The following is a 6,951-nucleotide window of genomic DNA, read 5'->3' as shown; positions in this document are numbered from 1 at the left end:
ATGGACATAACATATTTCTATAATAGTTAACATTTCTCCATAGCACAGTATTTCACAATAGTACTTAGTTTAATATCGACTGAACTATGCCTTGCTCAAGAATATTTGAATTATTTTTCTAAGAATAGATTCAGACAAAAGTATGATTCTATGATGAATGTTCTTTCTATGTAAATAAATCATACTATAAATGTAAAAGAGCCTGTAATTGAAGTAAATTACCATTTCAATGTGTCCTTGAAGCCTCAGCAATTTCATGGCTATATCTATAGCTTGGAAAAATGTAAGATTTTACAAATATTTTTGATGATTCTGGGCAAGTCGGTGTGAATAGTGATACTAACCATCAGAACAATAGGTCTGGAGGGGAAATAATATTGTCATCGGTGACACCTTAGAGCACTAATGAATAGGTATTCCTGGAAAGGCTGTCTATATCAGAAATGTAAAAAACAATGTAAGTCTATTCTACAAGCATTAATTTAAGAATTACCTTTGTAGGATTTTTTTTCTGACTCCTTGAATGCCTCTCATTGTATTTAAAACAGAATCAGCTTCATCCATAGGTTTTTCTGCATAAGATTTTTTTATTCCTCTTTTTTTTAACTTGAGTTCACACACATGCAATCAAATACAAAATGTGACTAGATAGAATTCATCATATATTGTCATTACAAAATTAAAAATAAAGAATGTATGCTATATACAGAGATGGATATTGATGTAGATATATGTACACATATATGTAGTTATGCACATATATAGTTTTATATAATTTTTAACTTTTTCATTGTAATGCAAGGAATAGAATATATATATGTACATATATATGGTTATCCAGTCATATCTATATTCATATATAGATATAAATTCTTTCATTAAACATAAACATATATTCATTTTAAATAATCCACTACAGATGAAGCTTCCTATCCATTATGAAATTTAAGACCATTTGGGACCAGCAGTAAGCGTAATGGCTATGTCGCTGGACTCCCATGTAGTTGACCGCAGTTCGCGTCCCGGACCAGGTGGCTTAAAACTCATGCCGGGCACGTGCGTGTGCATGCCCAGGATCTTGAGAGAATGGAGGAGAAGGGATTGCAGCATGGCCATCCCCCCTGGGGGGGTGATTTCTCGCTTTCTGCCTCTCTGTCTCTCTCTGTCTGTCTGGTGAGCACACGCGCCCTATGGCAAAAACCTCTCAAAAAAAATAAAATAAAAAAATAAATTTAATACCATTTACATTAATTTATTTCAAAATAACATGAGAAGTATACTTTTTTCCTGCTAATGCAAAAATTACACGATGAGCAGTTAGATGCCTGTAAAAGTAATTCACAGAAGAAGTTGAGTGTATGATTCAAAGGGCCCAACTTCTAGAGCTATTTGGGCCATCCTAAATGCTAGCGTCATCTACTCTTGGTATATGGATTCACACCAGAGCCTCTCCTATAAAGAGAATGGCATTTGGTCTTAATTCTTCTACACTCAACAGTGACTCTAAAGCTCCTGACTCCAGAATCTCTCTGTCTTTAGGAGAGTGGTACCTGAGTTTTCATAGAAAAGATGAGCAAGTTTTGGAGATGCTTCAAACTAACAGTGAGAGGAGTGTGAGTGACAGGCTAGTGGTCAAGGGAGAACAGAATGGATCTATTCTCCCATGCAGCTTCTTGGGGGGCATTTGGGCCAACTGCCATTTTAGGGTGCTATTAGACAAAAGGGAAATGCAGAAAAGTATTTCCAGAAGCTACTCCAAGATTTCAAGACAGGGTAAGGAAACTATTAAATTATAATTTTCAACGTATATTTCTCAACTACTCATTCTCTTGGTTTGTCAAGGATGGAGAGGCCTATCAGGACACAGGAGTTTCAGTTCCAACGGCAGAAAAGTACTGGACAACCTAAAGATATTGGCCACCTTACAGTGACACAAATGTTTGAGAAGAAATAATAGCTATGAAATAACCTAGGTTGAATAATATGTCTGCAAGCTGAGGTCCCAGGTTGGATTCAATTTAAAGACTGAAATTATGGGGAGCTCTCTAAATCTAAGTGCTGCAGACTGAATTGTGCCCTTCCAAAATTTATATATTGATGCTCTAATTCCAACATGATGTTATTTAGACATGCACCTTTGGAGGTGATTAGGTGTAGATAGAATCATGAGAATGGGGTTCTCATGGTGGAGTTAGTGCCCGTATAAGAAGAGACACCAGAGAGTTTGCTCCAGCTCCTTCTTCACCATGTGAAGACATAGTAGGAAGAGCCATCACCAGGAAATGGATTTGTTGGCACTTTGATCTTGGGCTTCCAAGCCTCCAGAACTGGAAGAAGATAAATTTCTGCAGTTTAAGCCACCTGGTTAATGGTATTTTATTATGGCAGTCCAGGCTGATTAATACAACAGACTTTAGAGATTAGTGTTTTAACTTTTCTTAGTGTCAGAGTTAAAATAATTTCACCAGAAATGAGGTCTCAAATGCTTGGTCTATATTTGGCAGGACGATAAATGTAAATTGGAACTGTAAGTGTAGATATAAAAGAGAATTAAGTCAAAGACAGATTTAATTGTAAGACATATTAAAGCAGTAAGGAATAATCAGAGACATCGAGATTTCTCTACTGCAAATAGCAGGACATTAGAACTGGGTCTAATGTGGTAGAGTTAACGTACATTGGACTAGTTTGAGTGCACTTAGGAGATCAGTCTCAGAAATACTAAGATAGAATCTGAAGCATAATCTGGGTTTATTGATGCTTTGCATTCCCATGACTGAGAAAACAGGGAGCAAGCAGTTAGGAACCCTGGGGATTTAATCACCCTTAACTTTGAGAGTTCCAAATTCAAAGTGACAAGAGATGTATGGAAAGTGCAACCGAATGTAATTGAGACCAATGTATGGATGTGAAGAACAGAGTCCATGGTACCTTTATCATGTACCAAAAGTGTTATTTCACACATTGGAATCTAGGCATTGCACATCCATCCGGCGATGGTCCTGGAAAATACGTATTTTTTAAAAGTTAGCAATAAGGGACAGAAAGGTGGCATGGTGTTTAGGGCGCTGGACTCCCACGTGGTCACCTATGGCTTGAGTGCTGGACCTGGTGGCTTGGTTTTTCATTCTCCCTTTCTCTCTCTCACTCTCTGTCTCTTGTCAAATGAAGAATAACAATAAATAAATAAAACTCAATAAATAATTTTTTAAACCAAAAAGTTAGCAATAAAAAGAGATTCGAAAATATACATTTAATATTAAGCCTACAAAATACACGTCAAGAAGTTTAAAAGCAGCTAAAGAGAAAAACAAGAAATGACAATTAGAATGAGAACAGTCATCCAGACAGTAGTATATTAAACCAGGAGAGTGTGAAATTATACCTATAGGATACTGAGGCCTTTGTTATTAATCTAGAATATTAAAAAATCACTAAAATTTCATTCGAGCAAAGAAAAAAACTAAAACTCAGATATATGTTGGCATTATCTTCAGAAAATAAATTTCTAAATATTATGCTACATGAAGAAGACTATTAAAACCCAATATACCTATATTCATAAAAAATTAGGAAACATAAACAAGTTTAAAAATTTATTCTAACAAATAAATGAAGGGTAAAATTGTAAATTGATAAAAAAATCTGCTGAAGATTAGAGAAAAGTGGAATACTGTACAATTCATTTTATATTGGCTATAATCTTAAAAAACAAAGAATCCTAAAACAGTATAAGAAAGTAAATTAAGACAGGTTAGACTAAGCTATTGCTGACAGGATTAAAGAGAAAACAGTAAGGCCTCAGTAAAATAAATGTGATTTTCTCATTCAAGCACCATCCGTCCACTGAGGGTTTGGTTAGTTTTCTAGGCCATCTGTCCCCCACTCAACATTAAGGGCTACTTTCAAGATGTAGCTTTCTAGACTCAGGAAAAGAAGGATACATAGAATTTTGACCTGGAAGTGACTCCAGGGGGCGTCCATAGCCTACTAGCCTACATTTGTTATGCATTCCAGCCTAACTGCAAGTACTTTGGGAAGTGCCAAGGCATAGACTTGGAGCATTTGGTGAGTATTACTGCCTCTCACACACCAGGACAAGACTAAATCTGGTCATGAATTTACATGAAACAATCCTGAGTTTCCTCTTATAAGAACTGGCTCTTGATTAAGATTCTTCAGCATAGAATCTTAATGACCCAGTGGTAAAAGGCAATGTTCTACAAATCTAACCCACATGGCAAATATTCCAGTATTTCATCTGGAGACCTTACGGAGAATGCTGGACATGCGGGGACCCATGATCCAGGATTGAATTGTGGCATCAAGAACTATTTGGGGTATTTCTCTCTCTTTCTTTCTTGAAATAAATAAACTTGAAAAAAGATTCTTAAGCACAGAGATCATGTAGGGCCTATGAAAGATGAAGAACATACATTTAGAAGAAAGCTACAATTCTGTTGGGCATTTTCTAACCCTCTGGCATATGTTAAATGTTTTACATATGTTCTCTCTCCTTCAATCCTCAGAGCAACCCAATGAGATAAGTGCTGTATAATTATTTACTGATTTTTTTTTTTTTTTTTTTTTTGAGAGATTTTCACTGTAGGGTGCGTGCGCTCGCCAGACAGACAGAGAGAGACATAGAGACAGAAAGCGAGAAATCACCCCCCAGGGGGGATGGTCACGCCGCAATCCCTTCTCCTCCCTTATCCTCTCGGGATCTTGGGCACGCACGCACACGTGCCCGGCGTGAGTTTTAAGCCACCGGGTCTGGGACACGAACCGCGGTCGACCACGTGGGAGTCCAGCGACATAGCCATTACGCTAACTGCTGGTTCCCAAATTATTTACTGTTAAAATAAGAAAACTCAGGCTCAGAGATTTTATAAGTTACTTACACTATGTCCCACAAAGCACAGAGAGAACTAAAACAGTTATTTCACTCAAGAGATGACATTTACAACAGTGAGATGAAAAATCCCGGCTCCGCTCCTTTCTAATTGTATAAACTTGGGCAAGTAATTTAACTCTCCCAATCTTCAATTTCCTCCACTGTAGAAGGAACTAAGTATACTAACAAAAGGGGTTTTTATGATTATTAAGTGTAGGTAGTTTTCAGGATTACACGCAATAAAAGAGGAGGATTAAATCCATATAAAATGTGTAACCCAGAGTTTAGCATATAGTGAAAAAATATTAAATGTGGTTTATTAATACATTATTAATGTATGAACTCTTTATTATTGTGCTATACCCAATACTCTAAACGTGGGTTGTTTATTTTTTAGAAAATCAAATATATTTTGGCCAGAATGTTTATCCAAAGTGATTAATAGACCATCTAATAACATGAATCTCTGATATTTCCTAAAGAGGCTATAAACTAAGTTCACACTGCCTAGTTTTCAGCAGGGCTGGGCAATTTGTGATTATGTTAGTACCATCCAGATCAGATTAACAGTCTGTTTTCAAAATGCTTTTTGTTTTTGTTTGTTTGTTTTTTAAATTTTTGCTTAGAAAGTACCTGTCTCGTCCGAGAAAGACAGAGAGGAGAAGATAAAGAACTTTTCAATGGAGAACAGTCATGCAACAAGTCATTCTTTATTTTTCTCTCTTTTTGAGATTCTGGGCACATAGGTAAATCCACTGGCATGTTTGTCAAGCCACCAGGTCTGGGACTTAAACTGTATGGTTGGCCATCTGGAGTCAGACTGCCTTAATCACGAGGCTATAGAGCTAGCCACAGAATTTCTTACTGTAGGTATAAGTGAATAAAATTATATTGTTGCAGAATGGCCTGAGAGAAAAGGACACTTCTAAAGATACGGGCTGTGAAACTGCCATTATCATTGGCTTACCTGTGCAATCATTATTCTTTCAATTAGGTAAATTTCACACATGACTAGAGTAATGATGACTTAAAAAAATGTATATTTTTCTATGTCAAGAATCCAGAGGATTTGTAGAATAAAATGAAGAAAATGCAATTCTTTTTTTTTTTTTTTTAGAGGTTTTGCTATAGGGAACATGCCCTCACCAGAAAAACAGGGAGAGAGAGAGAGAGACAGAGAGACAGAAAGAAAGAAATCACCCCCCTCAGGAAGGAGGGCCATGCCAATCCTTTCTCCTCCATTTTCCTTCTGAGATCTTAGGCATACAGGCACTCACACTCGGCATGAGTTGCCACCGGGTCTGAGACTTGAACCACAGTCAACTACATGGGAGTCCAGCAACGTAGCCATTACACCATCTGCTGGTCCCAAAAATGCAATTCTAAGACCATGGAATCCTAAGCTTCATATCTGAAAACCACATACTTGATTTCGTTTGTTAATATTTTGGTACAGGGTGTGTTCACTCACTGGAGAGACAGAGACAAAAAGAGAGAAATCATCCCCTGGGTGTGATGGCCACACCACAACCCCTTCTCCTTCAGTCTCCTCTCCGGATTTTGGGCACTGACATACACAAGCCATTGTGAGTTTTAAGCTGTCTGGTCTGGGACTTAAACTGAAGTCCACTACGTGGTAGTCCAGTGACATAACCATTATGCCATCTGTTGGTCCCAATACTTGATTTGTTTTACTGAAGGATAATCTAAGGTCATAGGCCATAAAGGGGTGGGGGGGAATCTTACTTTGTAGAATCCAGTTTATGTAAACTGACTCCACTAAGGAAAAAAGTGATAATATTAAGAATGTGTACATAATAAAGAAAATATTTTATTTACATAAATTGTTAAAAACATTAGAATTTTATGGATATCTTTAAAATTTGAATGCATTTCATATAGCACTCAATAATTCTGATGGCTTGGGACCAGCAGATGGCATAATGGCTATGTCGCTGGACTCTTGTGTAGTCGATCACAGCTCGAGTCCCGGACCCGGTAGCTTAAACTCACACTGGGCGCATGTGCGTGTGTGTCCAAGATCCCAAGAGGAGAAT

The sequence above is a fragment of the Tupaia chinensis genome, unplaced genomic scaffold, assembly GCF_000334495.1.
Source record: "Tupaia chinensis unplaced genomic scaffold, TupChi_1.0 Scaffold146594_1, whole genome shotgun sequence".
NCBI classification, from domain to species: Eukaryota; Metazoa; Chordata; class Mammalia; order Scandentia; family Tupaiidae; genus Tupaia; species Tupaia belangeri.
This window is presented reverse-complemented; position numbering follows the sequence as displayed.